A 20,683-nucleotide genomic window follows, 5' to 3' on the forward strand; every position below is an offset into this window, starting at 1 on the left:
TCTTTATTTTCCTTTTCATTAGCCTAACTTCTTTTTTTTTAACTTTTACTTTACTTTTATTTTTATGACGCTGTTCTATCATGCAGACATTCAGTGTAGACGGCTGTTTATCTTATTATTATTATTCATATTGGTATAACATGATGATTGTTTTCATAGACCTGTTTGCTTATTTCTCTCGCACAATGTGGCAATACTGTGATTCAGGCCGGATGACGTAACGACACACGCTTAACGTTGCCATGTCCGCTTATTATAAGGGAATTGTGGCTACTTTTTCTCTCAAGTTGCTCGTAAATATTGGTGGTTGCGACTTTCTGCCATTGTTTCTTAAAGTGCAGTTTCGCAAGGATCGCAAGGAGTTGTGAGCTTGTTGATTGGCTTTTTTCATATAGCCTAGTTTTTAAAGGGCGAAGGGCTCGCTTCTTTTGGCCTTGTTTTCATAGACCTGATTGCTCGTTTCTGTCGCAGAACCTGGCAACCCTGGCTTTGAGCAAATGTTGATACAAGCCGCCCCTTCCCCCCCTTCTTCTTAAAACTTTGTTTGGCCGGTGGAACAAATAGTGACGAGAGGAATTGCAACCTATTAAACTTCATTTATCTTTAGAGCATATCACTGATCTACATCTTTTCTTCGGAGGACTTTCATTTCGTCGTCTTTTGTGTGAGGTGAGTAATATAATTGTTAAATTATATAGTATAATCCGTCCATTAGCTGATATGCTAACTTTCCAAGCTAACGTTGCATCGTCATGGATGAACTGCAAATGGTGTTTGCACCTTCCCCCGTTTTGTTCCGTACTTCTACCGTACCTTTACATTTCAAACAAAGTGTTTGCCCGATGGCCACGGATGTTACAATTATGTACGGTCCACCAGAAGTACCCGTATTGTCCTTATTGTTCAATTAAAATACTTTTAATCCGATCGGTGGCCATTTTCTCATAGAGTTCTATTGTATCAGAGTGCAATACACTTCCCAACCGATAGGGTCACAGTTGAAAGCATGGCGGAAATGGTGAGAGACTGGCCACCGATCGGATTAAAATGCTTTTTATTGAACAATAATTGTAACATCCGTGGCCATGAGATAAGCACTTTATATTTGAAATGTGAACGTTTATGTAGATGTACGGGCCGTAAATGGACAAAGTGCAAACACCAGGTTGAAGTTAAGCCATGTTTCATGGCTACTTCTGTAGGCTAAGCTGCGTTTGTTTTCGGTGTCGGTCAGACATCGTCTCACAGTCGACCATATATCTTTATCAATTAATTATATATAACACAAAATGCAGCTTTTACTTGACTATGCATTTGTTTGTTATATATTCTGTTAAAAAAAAATAACTTGTGATTAAGACCGACAACTAGCCACTAACAGGAATTATCCTGTAGGACTTCAGTAAGTGTGTGTGTGTGTGTGTGTGTGTGTGTGTGTGTGTGTGTGAGTGAGTATGTGTCAATAGTGTTTTTGCAATATTTATATTATATCAAAGATTGAAAAGTAGCAGATCTACAAGCTCACTACATAAGATGTGGTGTAAGCAACTGTCTATATACATCAATAATAAATGTATATTAACTTTAACTTTGTGTCTAAAATACATATTTTTTTAATTCATTTGCAGGTGTGGTGGAGATCTTGTTTGTTGGTGACAAGAGCAGACAGACCTCTTCCAGTGTGACCACTACTGCAAGCCAGGTTTGTTTAACACAGTGGTTCTCAAACTTTTTCATGTCAAGGACCCCTAAATTGACACTTATTAGCCCACGGACCCCCATTTGAAAAGATATGCCAGGGACCCCCATAAGAGAAGATTTTTACAGCTCTCATGCAGTGATTCTCAACCATTTTAATTTCAAGGACCCCCAGTTTGACATGCATTAGGCTACGGACCAACATTTAATGGCATTCATATCTCTGGGACCCCAATTCATATTGTAAAATCAATGTTAATTTAACTCTGAGAGTGTCCAAATGGAACCAAATGGACCCGCTAGGGTCCATTTGGTTCCATTTGTACACTCTCAGAGTTACAGACTCATAAGGGTCCATTTGGTTCCTGTCCATCATTTAGCTGGGTACCCCCTGGAACCCACTCAAGTACCCCTGGGGGTCCCCGGACCCCACATTGAGAACCATGGGTTTAACATACAAACCTGACACATTTGTAATCATCTAATGTTTCCATTATGAACATGGTCTTGGGGTCAAAATGGCATATCTACAAGCTCATAGCGTGCCACTCGGTGCTGCGCTATGAGCTTGTAGATCTGGTATTTTTGAAAAATTGTGCAAATCTTTGAATATATATATATATACTATAAATAGTTTGAAATAGCAACACGTATGTTGCTATATCAGTGGTGCTCCAACTTTTCCATGTCAAGGACCCTCAAAATGATATGTATTTGGCCGCGGACTCCCATCTTAAAATTATTTGGAAAAAATGGCACATACATGCTGCTCATTACGCGTCATATTCTTTTTTTACAAGTGACCTTGTAGATCTGCTATTTCTGCTTTTCTCATTATATTTGATATGTTTGGCAAATATTTGTAGATGCCTTTGAATACTTGCTTGTACATCTATTTTTGAATAGCCAAAGAAATCTGAAATTGACACACAGATGCGTCCCCGGTCTTAAGGGGTTGAAAGCAGTTACTTAAACTTTGGCTATTTGAAAATGGCAGATCTACAAGCTCACAATGCAACGCATTGAGCTTGTAGATCTGCTTTTTTCCAATTATATCCCAAATTGGCAGACATCTGTAGCCATGTGATAACATGGCATTATGCATATTCGAAAATAACAGATCTACAAGCTCACTGTAAACTTGTAGCCCTTTTTAAATGGCCTATCTGCTATTGTCTATTGATATGCATGTACTTTCATAACTCTGTCTCTAAAATATTGTATTTCTTTATTTTACAGCTTTGGCTGTGGACCCAGGTGACAGACAGACCATCCCAGACCTACTGCAAGGTGTGTAAAAACCTGATCCTATTTTCCATGTAACTATCTAATGTTGGCTTATTGACATTGTCTTGGGGTTGAATACTAGGTTATGGGGGTCTGTGGTCTAGTGCATAGGCTAAAATGGAAGCTCTATGATATTACAATCATTCCTATTGGCTGGTCTTTAAACAGCCATAACTTCGGTTCGCTGCATGCTACAGAGTACATATTTGGGATGTGGACTAAGACCACCAATAGGGATCTGTAATTTCTGAAGCCCCGCCCCCTGTCTTCCTATTGGCTGGCCTTTAAACAACCATAACTAGAGTTCGCAGCATGCTACCAAGTACAAATTAGGTATGTGGACTTAGACTACCAATAGGGACGATCTGTCTTTTATGAAGCCCCGCCCCCTCTGTCGCTTGCTTCTAGTTTCCATAGAGTTGTCAGCTGACTGAAAGGTGATTAGAGGTGTTGTTAGGGTTTGAATAAATTGTGTGTGTGTGTGGTCACACATGGTCACACCACTTAACCTTTATTTAAAATAGCAGATCGACAAGCTAATTTTATGAGCTTGTAGATCTGCTAATGTCCCTATTTTGACATGCTCATGCCTTGTGCTCAGACTGTGTCTGTCTAATCTATCTGTGTACATTTGCGGTGTGAGTACTGTACAGTGTTGCATTGCTGATTTGGTATGTTGGCATAGATATACTAATATTGTACTTGTACTTCTATACACTACATCTCAGAGGCAAATATTGTACTTGTTATCCACTATAATTGTTAGACAACTTTAGTTACATTGTATTTTGGTTATTGTTTAAAAAGCATAGGCTACATTGACCACTTCAGCCCCATTTATACTTTGGCTAATTGAAAATGGCTGATCTACAAGCTCACAATGTGACGTGTTGTGAGCTTGTAGATTTGAAAATAGCTGATCTACAGGGCTTTTACATTACAATAGTTTGAGAATCACTGGTCCAGGTGACACGCATGTGTTCATTGTTGCTTCAAGTTTCTATGGAGTTGTCAGCTGACTGAAAGGTGATAATAGGGGTGATTAGAGGTGTGGTTAGGGGTTGAATAAATTACCCATTTTCTGAGCTTTCAGATCTGCTATTGTCCCTTCATTGACATGCTCACACCCTTGTGGTTAGGGTTGAATTAATTACCTGTTGTTGATTTCCATTAACATGCCCTGATTGTGTTTCATCTATGTCTGTGTTATCCATATGTGGCCAGTGTTTCAGCACAATATGACTTGTCTGTTTTCAAATGTCAAGGTCTGTCTTGGCACTGTTTCTTTGCTATTGTCCAGTTTGTAGAAAGCTATATGCTGATAGCCATCATTGCTTTTTGTTTATTTAGTAACAGGGAACACCCTGTCTCTGCAGGTCCCTTTTAAACAGAGAATAAAGGGTGGGTTGGCAATTTCATCAATAACTGGATTGGATAGGCTGTGTCCTGTATGAGTTCTCTCTCCTGATTGGATGAAATTGGTCTCTCCAATCACAATTTCGTTTTAAAGGCAGTTACTGTGTCACCTAGAAGGACTGTACTAACAGTAGCACCCCTACTTCAGTAAGACTGTTTGCATTCTGGTACAGTGCTGTAGTCAATTGGTATGGTTGCTGTGTTTTGACGTTGTGGATGCAATGTATTATCTAGTATATTCATTTCCATTTGATAATATGCTTTAATGAGTACCTGACAAACAAACATACTCACTTGTGTGTGTCTTTGGGTCAATCCAGAGCCAGTGTTTAAGGAGCCATTGCCAATATCGATAGCTTGTTTACTTATATTGTGATAAGTGCTAGGCATGCCTGAATATTGTATACCCTTTAAGACCGGGATCGCTGTCATTTAGATTTATTTGGCTATTAAAAAATAGCAGATATACAAGCTCATAGCGCAGCACCAAGTGAGCTTGTAGATCTGCTATTTTTGAAAAATCTTGAAACTTTGCAAACATTTTAAACCCTGATCTCTGCTTCTGGGGGTCCCTGGAACAACATATTTTGACATAAGGGTCTCTGTGGAAAAATACATATCATTTTGGGGGTCCTTTGCAAACATTTTAACTCCGATATATGCTTATGGGAGTTCCTGGAACAACATATTTTGAGATGGGGGGTCAGCGGCCAAATGCATATCATTTTGGGGGTCCGTTGGCAGCTTGTAGATCTGCTATTTTTACTCTTATTGTGTGACACTCTTGTATGACGAAGTAGGGCAGTGGTTCTCAAACTTGTTGATTTCAAGGACTTTTATCTAGATGTACTAGCCACTAACAGGATAAAGCAGGGCTGAGATGAGGTGGTGGGGGGGGGAGGGTCACACATGGTCACACACCACTTATTCTTATTTAAAATAGCGGATCTACAAGCTCATTTTATGAGCGTGTAGATCTGCTATTGTCCCTATATTGACATGCTCATGCCCTTGTGCTCAGACTGTCTGTCTATCTGTGTACATTTGTGGTGTGAGTACTGTACAGTGTTGCATTGCTGAGTTGGTATGTTGCCATAGATTGACTAATATTGTACTTGTACTTCTATCCACTACATCTCAGAGGCAAATATTGTACTTTTAATCCACTATAACTGTTAGGCACCTTTAGTTACATTGTAGATTTTGGTTATTGTTTAAAAAACATAGGCTACATTGACCACTTCGGCCCCATTTAAACTTTGGCTAATTGAAAATGGCTGATCTACAAGCTCACAATGTGACGTGTTGTGAGCTTGTAGATTTGAAAATAGCAGATCTACAACCTCACAATGTCTCACAATATCTTTAAAATTAGCAGCCATCTGTAACCATTTGATAAGGCATTATACATATTTGAAAATAAACCAAAATCTACAAAGTAACTAAAGTTTTCTAACAATTGTAGTGGATTAAAAGTACAATCCTCTTTAACATTACAATAGTTTGAGAATCACTGGTATTCAGGTGACAAGTATGTGTTGCTTCAATGTTCAACAGAGTTGTCAGCTGACTGAAAGGTGATAATAGGAGGGTGATTGGAGGTGTGGCTAGGGGTTGAATAACTGATCCATTGTTGATTCCCATTAACAGGCTCTGATTATGTCTCCTCTGTGTCTGTCTTATCCATATGTGGCCAATGTTCAGCACAGTATGACAGTTTTCAAGATAGATCTTGGCACTTTTTCTTTGCTATTGTCCAGTTTATAGAAAGCTATATGCTGATAGCCATCATTGCTTTGTGTTTGTTTAGTAACAGGGAACACCCTGTCTCTGCAGGTCCTTTTTATGCATGCAGTACACATATGTCATTTCAGCCTATTGGAAAAAGGAGAGCACTTTACTGTAATGGCTGCATGAGATCACTGTACTGTATCTATAGCTGCATGCATGAGACCACTGCACCTAGAGACCACTGTACTGTATCTACACCACTGTACTGTATCTCTTGCTATATGAGACCATTGCATCTATAGCTGCATTATGTACTGCATCTATAGACCACTGCACTGTATCGATAGCTGTATGAGACCACTGTACATCTATAGACTACCTACTGTATCTATACAATGCTGTACTGTATCTATAGACCACTCTAGTGCATCTGTAGACTTCTTGTCTAGTGCACCTGTAGACCACTATTGCATCTGTAGACCACTGTCGTGCATCTGTAGACCACTGTAGTTCCTCTCTAGCCCACTGTAGTGCATCTGTAGACAACTCTAGTGCATCTGTAGACCACTCTGTTGCATCTGACCACTGTTGTGATATGTAGACCACTCTAATGCATCTGTAGACCACTCTAGTGCATCTGTAGACAACTCTAGTGCATCTGTAGACCACTCTGTTGCATCTGACCACTGTTGTGATATGTAGACCACTCTAATGCATCTGTAGACCACTCTAGTGCATCTGTAGCCCACTGTAGTGCATCTGTAGACTACTCTAATGCATCTGTAGCCCACTGTAGTGCATCTGTAGACCACTCTAATGCACCTGTAGCATTTTTCTGGGACCCATTTGAATGACCACCTGTGGGTCCCGGGACCTATTTCATTGAAAACCTAGCAACATCACTGATAGCATATCTACAAGCTCACTGTAACTTTAATGTTTGGAAAATAGCAGATCTACAAGCTCACTGTAAGCTTGTTGCCTTATTTTAAATAGCCGATCGACTAGCTCACTTGTCAGCTTCTAGATAACCTGTGAGCTTGTAGATCTGCTATTGTTACTATTTATATAGTGACAAATATATATTTGTGTCTAAAATACAGTATTTTTGCTTGAATTTTCAGCTGTGCCGTGGCTGTACACCGGACCTGATATCTTGGCCAACACAGCCGTGGACTGAGGGGACCGTTCCAGACTGCACTACTGCAAGGTTTGTTTAACATAACACATGTGCAAATCAAAGCATTTTAGATCTAACTATCTAATGTTAGTCTATGGAAATTGTCTTGGGGTCAGTCCATTGTCCGTTTTTAAGGAGGCATTGCCAATATATATACTCCGTAGCTTAATTGAAACACATTTTCTTTATTTTTTAAATGCCAACTACAACGTATTATTTTCGCTTATTTTGCACATTTTAACGTCTCCACCAGGCCGGAAGGCATGGCTGAGACTATGTTTTGCACACTGTCAGTCCATGTGTGTGTCATTCTGTCTGTGGACAGCCAATCTCTGGTTCCGTTGGCTTGATGGTAGTGAAACTGTGCATATACGCTCCCTGTATGCTAGATTAGAATTCTGCCCCAAATTAGTCACATGGGGCTCCTGGTTATGCCACCAGGAGGCCAATTTTTGCAAACACACTTTTGACTGCTCTACACATGTTGTCCAAACATCACACTAATCGGTACACAGTATCTCTATTGTCATTCAACGAAACTTGCTCTGTTTTGAACAAAATGCCTCGAATCATGAACACAGCGTGCAATTTCTGTGACATTTTGCACGCACATTCCCACTAGGCAGAGGAAGAAATGCCACTTGAAAAATGTCAAGTCAGCCTCATGGTGGCACTATAGCAGGTCGATTCATGTTTTTACCTATAACTGCACTGCTCTGTGTAAAACCTTGTATGCACACTCCCTAGTGACCAAGACAAAGCCTTTGGCCTGCATTTTTAACATCTGCCTTAAGCGCAATCAGGTGGCTGACTTTACATGCACATTCGCACTACTTTGAGATACAAATGCCACCCTCTTAACATTGCCCTATTATAGCTCCATCAGGAGACCGATTTTTACAAAACGATTGTTTATATATTAGCCCCACTAAACATCATGCAAATTGGTACAGATTATCTTTATAGTCAAGTGCTAGCCCACAATAACCTACCTGACCTGGTGAAGACCTGTGCTCCGAGGAGCACTTTTTAGGGCCCGAGCACTGCACAGTAGTGCAAAGCCCTATTGAACTGCAATGATTATTATTCCCCCAAAAGAATCGGGGAAAATGAGGGTCTAAACGTACACAAAAAGTTGCGCAACTTTGCACACACATCACAAATGAAGAAAAATTACGTATTTTAATCATCTCAAAAAGGGGTGTGGCCTAATGGCTTAATAGCGCCCCCTACAAAAGTTCATGCTTCAAGCCCGACAATACGGCTTCACCTACATGCATGAAAATTGGTACAAACTTGTATCATGTCCCGACTTACGAAAAAGTCTCTTGCAGCCATGACCAAAACCAAACAGGAAGTCGGCCATTTTATCGGATCCGCCTCAAATTCGCTCGGAGTACACAAAAGACGTTAACGATGAAAAGTTATCAAAAGCTTCAGATTTCGTAAGACGGCGTAACCGTGGCAAAGCGTCAAACTGCAAAGGCAAAAAGGAAGTGAAAATAGCCGATCTACAATTCCTATTGGCTGGCCTTTAAGCAGTCATAACTTCGGTTCGCAGCATGCTACCGAGTACAAATTTGGTATGTGGACTAAGACCACCAATAGGGACGAGCTGTAATTTCTAAAGCCCCGCCCCCTCTCTCTTCCTATTGGCTGGCCTTTAAACAGCCATAACTCGAGTTTGCAGCATACTACCCAGTACACATTTGGTATGTGGACTAAGACCACCAATAGGGATGATCTGTAATTTCTGAAGCCCCGCCCCCTCTGTCTTCCTATTGGCTGGCCTTTAAATAACCATAATTAGAGTTCGCAGCATGCTACCGAGTACACATTTGGTATGTGAACTTAGACCACCAAGAGGGACAATCTATCATTTATGAAGCCCCGCCTCTGTCTTCCTATTGGTTGGGCTTTAACAGCCATAACTCCAGTTTCCAGCATCGAATAACTACAACATTTGCTAGGTACACTTAAACGGCCAATAAGGACAGGCTGTAATTGCTTGAGACCCGCCCCCTTGTGTTCCTATTGGCTGGGTTTTAAACAGCCATAACTCCAGTTCCCAGCATGGAAAACCTATAAAACTTCCTAGGTACACTTTGACGGCCAATAGAGACGGGCTGAATTTGCTTAAGCAATTTAGCCTAACTTTTCAGCTGATTGCCATACAGGCTTGTATCGTAGACAGAACGTCGAGGGCCCAGTCATCGCTGCTTGCAGCTTTAATTCTAGCTACATTCTGTTTTCACACATTTTAAAAAGGTCTTGACTATGTCATGACTGTAGGATTCAATCTAGTCAAAGCTGTCAGCCATTCTTAATCAAAAAATTCTAATGAAATAAAACAAGTAACCAATGATCTTAGCAGTGCCATAAAAATTACACACACGTTTTTACACAAGAACATAACGGTACAAAAAAATAAAAGTAATTATACTTTAAAACTATAGCGCTAATCTGAAATTATTTTTTGTTCTTTTTTTTATTCTAGTGTTCAGATCGAAACAGCTCCTCTGGTGACCTTTTAACGGTAAGTAAGTTGATTCTTGATGCCTAGCGTGATTTTTGACTAACGCTACACTAGCATTGAAGGTTGTTTTTTGGTAAAGAGTGTACATTTTCATAAAAGTTCAGATCTAGAACTTGGTGACATCATGCCTGGTCGTCGTGGGGGGAAATCTATCGCTAAAAAGAAATTCTGGGATGCTAAGTTGGCCCATGTTGACCAACATGCACAGTCTGATGTTAAAGAACAACACAACATTGGCGAGGCCATGGACCTTTCCAACAATGACCCTGTACAACAACCATGCACCCCGCCACCCTCTGTGAAATCTGTGCAGGCATCCAAAAGCCAAAATCATCATAGGTTTTCCCAAATGTCAAAGAATCGGCAGTGTACATGCATGGCTCTGACATTTTTGGCATACCAGCATGAAGGTCTTGACTTAAAGATGGATGATCTTGACAAGATACTAGACAAGGGAGACAGTCTGTATAAAAGAACAATAGAACAACTAAAAAGACAAAATCAGTTTCAGTCATGCCTGCTGACAATGGAGGAAGTACCTCTCAATGTCCAAACAAAACACAATACGTACTCCGTGAAAAAATCGAACGTGGAAATGGGATATATGAGAGCTGAGGGAGAGCCCCACCGACAGCATTGGTTCCTGAAGCTTCAGGAAAGACTTAAGTGTCTGTCTGAGGACGTCAAATATGCACTCCTAACAGTATCACCATTCACCATTGCTGTTTTTAGAGACAGGTCTGGAAGATATGGACTGTTTGACTCTCATCAGAGAAGTGCTGATGGCCTACCTTTGCCTGGAGGAAAGGCTGTAATGATGACATTCACTCAGTTGGATGATCTGTTCGCTAAGATAGACCAGCTAATTGACTTCTCACATGAAAACACGATAGACAAAATGCAGTTTGACTTCATGCCAGTAACATTTGAACAGACAAATGCTCGGTCACCCCATCTGTCAACAGTGCAAGTTCATCCTGACAACCTGCATCACAAAGAGCCTGTTGATCTAACTTGTCAGGATGAAACAAACACTGGACCGCAGGCTGGATATTCACTGTCAACACAAGTGATGTCAGACACTACAAATGAAGGGGCAAACAAAATGTGTAACCAACGAAAACGAAAATTAGCGAGGAGACAAAAGGACCAACTGCAATCTGATACCAAGAAAAAACCTAGGACTCCGAGGAAGGAATACATGAACAAATACATTGCCATGAGATTAATAACTAATACAAAATTCAGGACAAGGCAAAAACAACTTAAGAACGCATATTTTAAAAGAACATACAATGAAGATTGTATGTTCAGAGGGCAGCATCAGGTCAAAATGAAGGCATATGGCAAAAAGAGGTTCAAATTAGATGAGGAGTTCAGAGGGCAAAAACAGGTCAAAATTAAGGCTTATGACAAAAGAAGGTACAATGAAGATAAGGAGTTTAGAGAAAAGCATCAGCAAAAACAGAAGGGATATAGAAACAAGAGGTTCAAAGGAGATGAGGAGTTCAGAGGGCAGCATAGGGTCAAAATGAAGGCATATGGCAAAAAGAGGTTCAAAGGAGATGAGGAGTTCAGAAGGCAGCATAGGGTCAAAATGAAGGCATATGGCAAAAAGAGGTTCAAAGGAGATGAGGAGTTCAGGGAAAAGTTCAGGGAACGCATGAAGTCCTATATGGCCCGCAGATGCAAAACGGACCCGTTCTTCAAGATGCGGTGTGCCATGCGACGTTCAATGAGAATAAAAAATAGATACAAGGAGTTATGTGATGAACTGCGCAAACTTAGCAAAGCTTTAAAAGCGAGGAAAGATTTAGATACTGCGAGGAAAGATTTAGATACTGCGAGGATAGATTTAGTTACCGCACCCCAACAGAATGAGCTAATACAAGGCGCTATAGCGAGTTTCCAGAAAGCCACAAAAGATGGACCAACTAAGGTGTGCACAACGTGCCATCGGGCTCTTTTCGCTAATCAAGTGTATGTTTGTCAAAGGTCAAATTACACGATCAAACCCGCCGTGGTTGCTGCCTGCTTAACAGGCAAATACCTTCATTCGTGTGATGATCAATGTGGAGGGCCGAAAGATTGCGCTGTACCCTTAGAAAGGCGAACAGAGTGGATTTGTCAAAGCTGTCACAAAAGTGTAGAAGTAGGTAGAATGCCACGCTTGGCTGTCGCAAACAACCTGGGACTAGCCCCCATTCCTCCAGAGCTCCGCCAACTCAATGTGCTGGAAAGACAAATTTTAGCAATAGACATACCGTTTGCCAAGATTCTCACACTTCCTAAAGGCAAACAGAGTGCGATACATGGTGCTGTGGTTTGCGTGCCAGCAGACGTGGCAACCACAGTAAACACGCTACCCAGACGGCTCGATGCATCCTGTTTGTACAGAGTGAAGCTGAAGAGACGTCTGCGGTACAAAGGCTATCATCTTTTTCACACTGTCAATATGACCAATGTGTTATCGGGCTTGAGTAAACTCATCGAGACACACCCCGACTACAAAAACATCATAATCCGAAATGATGAGAGCATCAACGATGCAAATGTGGAGGGCCAGCTTGAAGAGCTACCCACTGTTGAACAGACAGCCACAGATGAAGTCATGGACAGTTGTGATGAGGCCGAAATGATGGAAGTAGCCGATGCTACTGAATCTTTCGACCCATCACAGGGAGTGGATCAACATCCACCCACTGCCCAAGATGAGCAAGATGCGCTGAGACCTGGACATGGCTTGGACGGTTGCTTGCAACCGGATGACATTGGACAAGAGACAATGACATACGGCGATGGCATTTTCTGCCTCGCCCCAGCCGAAGGCAACAGGCCTGTCAGCTACAGCACAGTCCCAAATCTCGAAGCAAAGGCCTTCCCTGTCTTGTTTCCATCTGGCGAGAACACGTTAGATCGGAAGAGAAAGCTCAAACTGAGCCCAAGCAGGTATTTTAACGCAAGGCTTTTCAGTGCCGATGATCGTTTTGCGAGAGACCAAAGCTATCTCTTTTTTGCCCAGTTTGTTACAGAGACCCACACGGCCAAAAGCACCATCTCAATTCAATTGAGGAAGGGCAAACCCTTTAGCAAGGATGGTCGCAGGATCACTAACAAGATGTTGCAGGACAAGCATGAAGTCGAGAGACTGGTCCGAAACCGCGATGCAACAAGGTTCATGCAACCCCTGAGGGGGACGCCAGCCTACTGGCAGAAGACCATGTTTGATTTGTTTGCCATGGTCCGTCAGTTAGGCCCACCTACCTTCTTTTTGACCTTAAGTGCTGCCGAATTCAGATGGCCAGAGGTCATAACGGCAATAAAAGCACAGCAAGGCCAAATAGTGGATTTTGACAAGCTTGACTGGAACGAGAAATGCGACATCCTCAGAAGCAATGCAGTGACTACAATGCGCATGTTTGACAAGCGAGTTGCTCATGCGTATACAAAACTGCTGCAATCTGATGCTCGCCCGCTCGGTCACGTCATAGATTGGTTCCATAGAATAGAGTATCAGGCCAGAGGTTCCCCACATGTTCACGCCTTATTGTGGGTAGCCGACGCCCCCAAACTTGGGGAAGACTCGGACGAGAAAATATGCGAATTTGCGGACCGCTACATTTCGTGCCAGCTGCCTGATCCAAACGAAAATCCTGTGCTTCACCGAATTGTCCAAGAAGTTCAGATGCACAGCAGAAACCACACAAAGTCCTGTAAGAAAGGTAACAGGACATGCAGGTTTGGTTTCCCCAAGGCACCAGTGGACTCAACCTGGTTAACTAACCCAGTGCCAGTTGATCCAACGGAAGAAGTCACGGATGAAGACGAAAGTGGCGCAACAGGAGGAAATGATCCTTCATTTCCTCCTGTTGCACCCCTTTCGTCTTCATCCGTGACAGACGAAAGTGCAAAGAAGGGTACCGAGGGCATAGGCAAACAACAGAAGGCAAGAGCACAGGCTTCTTTGGCCAAACTCAAACCTCTGTATGATCTACTTCTGGACTTACCATCAGAAGTGACCGACCTCTCAGAGTTGCTGGAAAAGTGCAATTTGACTCACGAAGAGTACGACAGCTGTCTTGAAGACATGCGAAATGTCCAGGTGCTCTTGATGAAGCGTGGAGTCAAGGATTGCTATGTGAACAACTACAACCCAGTTTTGCTGGAGGCCTGGAATGCCAACATGGATATCCAGTTTGTCCTGGATCACTTTGTTTGCATCTCATACATGTTGTCCTACATATCCAAGGCCGAACATGAGATGGGTGAGATGCTGAAACAAGTAGTCGAAGGCATAGACCCCACGAAAGTGACCGAGAGGGGTGCAATGAACGAACTTGTTCACGCATACGTTAAAAACAGACAGGTTAGCTCTCAGGAGGCAGTGGCCCGGACTTGCAGCTTGTCATTGAAGAAATGCTCGCGCCCAGTTGTCTTCCTCCCGACGGATGACAATGCAATGAAAATGAGCCTCCCGCTCAGCTTGCTGCAGAAAAGACCAGGAGATTCGAACCAAGTGTGGATGTCGAGTCTTCTGGACAAATACAATGCCAGACCCAAAACGTCGGTGTTTCACAACATGTGTCTCGCAGAATTTGCATCCAAGTACAGAATCGTGTACGGTAGCGAAGCCAAAAAGCCAAATTGCCTTAAGCTGTCTGACAACATGGGAACCATTAAAAAGCGCATGAAAAAACACGCGGTAATCAGATACGCGAAATTTTCGGAACAGAAAGACCCCGAGAAATACTTCGGCACCTTGCTGAAGGCTTACCTTCCGCATCGCTATCAGACCACACTGAAAACCGTAGACTTCCCCACCTACAAGGAGTTCTACGAGTCTGCGTCGGTGAAAATACCTGGGCAAAAAGGGACTTGGCGCGCGAATGCCATCGTTGCGGAAAACAGGATGAAATATGAAAGACATGCTTCTTCGATGGAAGAAGCATTACAGGAGTTCATGAAAAATGGCCCCGCGGAAGATGCGTGGGCCAACATTGCCCCCGAAAATGAGCTCGAGCGGATGGAATGTCTTGCCGAACAAGATCAACATCCACTTGCGGACGACGAACAAGACGACGTCCCAGAGTTCAGTTGTCAAGAGGTGGGTACAATTGTTGCGCACAGGGTGTCGGCTCCGCAAATGAGCCTCGATTACCTGCGCTCATTGTGTCGAAACCTCAACCGGACTCAAGCCTCCATCTTTCACTCGGTACGTGACTGGTGTTTGAAGAGCGTACTTGAGAAAATTGACAAACCCGAACCCTTCTTTTTCTTTGTCACTGGGGGTGCTGGAACTGGCAAATCCCATCTGATTAAGTGCATCTACGGTGAGGCAACAAGGATTCTCCGTCGACTCTCCAGACTGTCTGAAGAGACGGATGCATCCATGCCCACGGTGCTGCTGTCTGCGTTTACAGGAACTGCGGCATACAACATCGCGGGAAACACATTGCATTCCCTGTTGAAGTTGCCCAGAAAACTGAACCCACCCTACATAGGGCTGGGAAACAAATTAGATGACGTGAGGGCAAAGCTGGGAAATGCGGAGATTATCGTCATAGATGAGGTCTCGATGGTTTCAAAGGCCATGTTTCTTTACATCCACTGGAGACTGCAAGAGATCAAAGGCAGTAAGAGGCCATTCGGTGGCATGTCGGTACTTGTAGTAGGCGACTTTTACCAGCTCCCTCCAACATCCAGTGGGAAACCGCTCTGCGTGCTCGAAGAAGGCACACCGGACCTTCTGCACCAACACTTTCAGATGATCACGTTGACCGAGATCATGCGACAGAAAGATGATGTGCCCTACGCACAGCTTCTGAATAGGTTGAGGGTCAAAGCGAAGAAAGATCCGCTGAGTGACACAGACAAAGCACTCCTTGCTCAACGAGTGACATTGCCTCACCTTTGTCCTAAGGATGTTGTGCACATCTTTGCAACCAACAAAGAGGTGTCTCAACACAACGCCAAATCTTTGTCTGCGCTCCACAACCAGATTGTCAACATACCCGCGGAAGACTATAGGCAAGTCGATAATCACAGGACTCGACTTGCCAGTCCCCGTACAGGAGATCATCAGGATCTTCTTGACAACTTGCAGGTTGCAGTAGGCGCCCCAATCATGATCATTAAGAACATAGATGTGGAGGATGGCCTTGTGAATGGGACATTTGGCAAGGTTGATAGTGTAGAGATACAGGTAAACAAGGACGAGAGTAGAGTAGCCAAGCTTTGGCTTGTAGTAGACAAGCCTGGAGCAGGACAGAAATACCGGAAAACTACACCTGGCTCTGCACAAGTGTACGTCGAGAGATACGAGGACCACCTGAAAGATAAAACGCTTCGTAGGCAATTTCCCATCAAGTTGGCATATGCTTGCACAGCTCACAAAGTCCAAGGCATGACTACACAGTCTGCAGTGGTTTCCTTGAAACGGATCTTCCAACCAGGCATGGCCTACGTTGCCCTGAGTAGGACAACGTCATTGCAAGGTTTGCATATAATTGACTTCGATGCGAAGAAAATCTATGCTGATCCTGCAATCACAGCTGCCCTAGAATCCATGAAGACCGCCTCACTGGACAGTTTTATGCCACTGTTAAAGTATCGAGAGACGACAGGCCAGGCGCAAACACTCGCGATTATACATCACAACACGCAAAGTTTACCGGCACACATTCGAGACATCAGGCAACATCACGAACTAACCCATGCAGATGTCCTGTGCTTGACCGAGACTCATCTCACCGGCTGCAATGTGGCTGACAGTCTCCAATTAGATGGATACACCATGTTCAGCCGCAACAAGCACATCTCGTACTCCAACCTTCCTGAACGTGCAGAACAGGATGGCGGAGGCGTCGCTGTGTATGTGAAAGACCATTTCCAGGCACGTGAAAAGCGTTACATACACAATGTGACCAACCTCGAGTTTGTGGTCGTCAAGATAGAGTCCCCTGTCAAGCTTCTGATAGCTGCAGTGTACAGACCACCACGTTACGATGACCCGTTCATGGACAATCTTAAGGCCCTTCTGGACGCCTTAGAAGTGATGGACCACCATCCCATCGTAGTCTGTGGTGATTTCAATGAAAATCTACTGGCCAGTGTAGGTACTCCGATAGCAATGCTGCTCGAGTCCAGAGGATACACACAACTGATCAAGGAGAAGACTACTGACAAAAACACGCTGTTGGATCACATTTACATCTCAAGACCACAGCAATGTCTACAGTCTGGAGTATTACGTACGTACTACAGCTACCATGATCCTGTGTATTGCGTATTATCCTCCGATCAGGACTAGTGCATAGCCTGCAAGACAAGCTTGCAAACACTGGAACCATGTAGACCTTAGTTAGCTGTAGAACATCGTGCTCTTTCCCACCAAACGCATTCTGACCTGCTATATCATAATATATAATATATCCCATCTGCCGCACTCAATAACAAACGGATTGCGAACAATGGAACCTACTGATGCTTGGATTGGACACAAACAATTGTTATTAATAGTGGTCACCAGAGATGTTGTCGAGACGGCAGGAACTATTCATAGCCACACGCTACCTCATGCTCTGGTGCCACTCCAGTGTAGGTACTCAGATAGCAATACTGCTCGAGTCCAGAAGATACACTGTTCAAAAAACACGCACCAAACCAAGCCGTAGGGCCATCTTCCGCAGAGACATTTTTCATGAACTCCTGTAATGCCAAACCGAGCCGCAACCCGCGCACCAGACCAAGCTGCGACGCGCGCACCAAACCGAGCCGCAACCCGCGCACCAAACTGAGCCGCGACCTGCGCACCAAACCGACCCGCGCACCAAACCGAGCCGCGACCCGCGCACTAGACCAAGCCGCGACGCGCGCACCAAACCGAGCCGCAACCCGCGCACCAAACTGAGCCGCGACCTGCGCACCAAACCGAGCCGCGAGCCAAAATACCGACGCGTGACACGTTGTTTTCAGATCTACTGATGCTTGGATTGGACATAAACAATGGAAGGATGGCAAATAGTGGTCACCAGAGATGTTGTCGAGACGGCAGGAACTATTCATAGCCACACGCTACCTCATGCTCTGGTGCCACTCCAGTGTAGGTACTCAGATAGCAATGCTGCTCGAGTCCAGAAGATACACTGTTCAAAAAACACGCACCAAACCAAGCCGCGACCCGCGCACCAAACCGAGCCACAACCTGTGCACCAAACTGAGCCGCGACCTGCGCACCAAACCGAGCCGCGACCCGCGCACCAAACCGAGCCGCGACCCGCGCACTAGACCAAGCCGCGACGCGCGCACCAAACCGAGCCGCAACCCGCGCACCAAACTGAGCCGCGACCTGCGCACCAAACCGAGCCGCGAGCCAAAATACCGACGCGTGACACGTTGTTTTCAGATCTACTGATGCTTGGATTGGACATAAACAATGGAAGGATGGCAAATAGTGGTCACCAGAGATGTTGTCGAGACGGCAGGAACTATTCATAGCCACACGCTACCTCATGCTCTGGTGCCACTCCAGTGTAGGTACTCAAATAGCAATGCTGCTCGAGTCCAGAAGATACACTGTTCAAAAAACACGCACCAAACCAAGCCGCGACCCGCGCACCAAACTGAGCCGCGACCCGCCCACCAAACTGAGCCGCGACCTGCGCACCAAACCGAGCCGCGAGCCAAAACGCCGACGCGCAACACGTTGTTTTCAGATCGTTATTTTCAGTGCGACACAAGCATACATCATTTGAAGGGAATCACACTTTTTAAGAAGAAAACACCAGAGCAATAAATACTGCCGCAAACATCTGCTTTTTTTAAACAAATATCTCTGTTCCGTTAACATTCTCTTCCCCCTTCCACAAAGCGTTGTTGTTCTTTAGGGATACTGCATTAGGATATAATGTACACAGTCACACACACACATAGAAGATATGGAGATTGGAGATCAAAGAAAACAATAGAGGGGGGGGGGGGGCGTGTAATTGGGGACCCATAAAATGTTTCTGGGACCCATTTAAATGACCACCTGTGGGTCCCGGGACCCATTACATTGAAAACCTAGCAACATCACTGCAAATCTCACCTTTTTTGTCTTGTTGAGTATTATTCATATTGTAGGATTCTTTTGTCTTATTCATATTATAGCATTGTTTTGTCTTATTCATATTGTAACATTGTTTTGTCTTTTTTCATAACTATTGATTGTGAAGCATTTGTTTGAAAAGAACACTAACACTTGTTTCCCTGTTTTTCAGAAGCCGTCCAGCACTGACAGATTTGTTTTGCCTTTAACCTTTTTCTACTTTTCAGGAATGTTCTTTGTGAATGATTGTCATATTTCTAAGATAATTGCATTCCATTTATGTTGTGGCTCGTGAACCGGTAGTACCCAATTTCTATAAACACAATATTGGCCATCCCTGAAATTAATAACAAACTCACACATAAATTAAACAATTCGAACAAATGCATAACAAACTATTTTGGATTGTATACTGCCTTTTCATGACCCACTACCTTATATTTACATGTGCATGTTGTAAATGTTTAACTCACCATTTGTTTTTAGGGCTGTAAGACTGTAACACTTATTAGGACTAAATTATTTTATAATTCATTTTGACAAAAAAATATAATTTTAGTCAAACAGCCAATATACACGCATTAAAATAGGACTTAATTTCTTAATTAAACTAGTAAATGTAATCCCAAAATAATTATGGAAAATGTTACACATTGATTCATTGATAAATACAAAATTAGACATCTACAAAATACACTTTGAGATAATTCACTTAATCAATATAGTTGCAGCCCTACAATTTTACCTATTTTTCAGAATGTTAAATGTTGTTTAATAATATATTAATATATTTACCAGGAGCTTGCTTGATCGCCTTTTTTAACAAAGGGGTCGGTGCAAGAATTTTTCCCTGTGCACTCCTAAATTGGCTGAAATAGGAGGCAGGTTTTTTGCTTCACCCTGGAAAATATTGAATTTACTTAAAAGTTAGAATATAATTTTGGATAACAACAGTAATAGTAGTAATAATAATCATTCTAGCATCAATAATATATCTGTCAATAATAAACTGTTTACAGGCATTGTAATAGTTACCATAATATATAATTGTATAATTAACCTATATATAGAATCTTAAAATATAACCATACTATTATTACATATAGAATCATAATAACAACTATAATAACAATAATTGATAGGACATTATACCAAATATATTGATGGTGTTGCTTACAGTAAAGGTACCAATAATACAATTGTGTTAATAAATACTTTAAACTATATCTGCTCTGCTTTGTCTCTACTTATTATTCTTTTTACCATGTGTTTGAAAAGTGAATCTATATGTTTGCATGTATTTAACATTTACAATGAATATAGATGTGTGTTTGAGTTGTTCTGGAATTACCATCCACAATCAGAAGGGTTCTTGACTACTAAAGCTGAACAAAAAGTGAAACTTTGGAATGTAACATCTCATTAAATACCTAAGCCCATACACATATGAACATAAAATACAAAAGTTGTTGGTTTAACTGACAATAATTTTTGCCTTCTACTATCGGGTGTTTTAATTTATTTATTTGACCAACTTATCCACTTAACGGTTTGATCCATGCAAGAGTCAAAGCTTGTAATTTAAAGTGTTGTCAGACTATAATCTCTGCCTGCTGGACAAAATGGACTTCAATCCCTCTACTGTGTGTAAAATTGTGAAGCAATTGGTGCCTGCCTGGTGATGACAAGTCTGTCACAATGTAGGCTAAACAATAGTTTTTAATTGTGGTATTGACGCCATTCAGTA

The 20,683-nt window shown here is 42.7% G+C and overlaps 1 long non-coding RNA gene across 1 annotated transcript; it reads left to right on the forward strand.

The window, feature by feature from the left end:
• The first annotated feature begins 535 nt into the window (after positions 1-535).
• LOC311043524 lies at positions 536-20,162 on the forward strand. The gene is made up of 6 exons (XR_014600610.1): positions 536-669; positions 1,629-1,702; positions 2,938-2,988; positions 7,257-7,342; positions 9,810-9,848; positions 19,109-20,162. It is a non-coding gene; the product is annotated as an uncharacterized lncRNA (long non-coding RNA).
• The last annotated feature ends 521 nt before the right edge of the window (positions 20,163-20,683 follow it).

Source organism: Gymnoscopelus microlampas (assembly GCF_963454915.1).
Source record: "Gymnoscopelus microlampas genome assembly, chromosome: 4".
Classification (NCBI taxonomy): domain Eukaryota; kingdom Metazoa; phylum Chordata; class Actinopteri; order Myctophiformes; family Myctophidae; genus Gymnoscopelus; species Gymnoscopelus microlampas.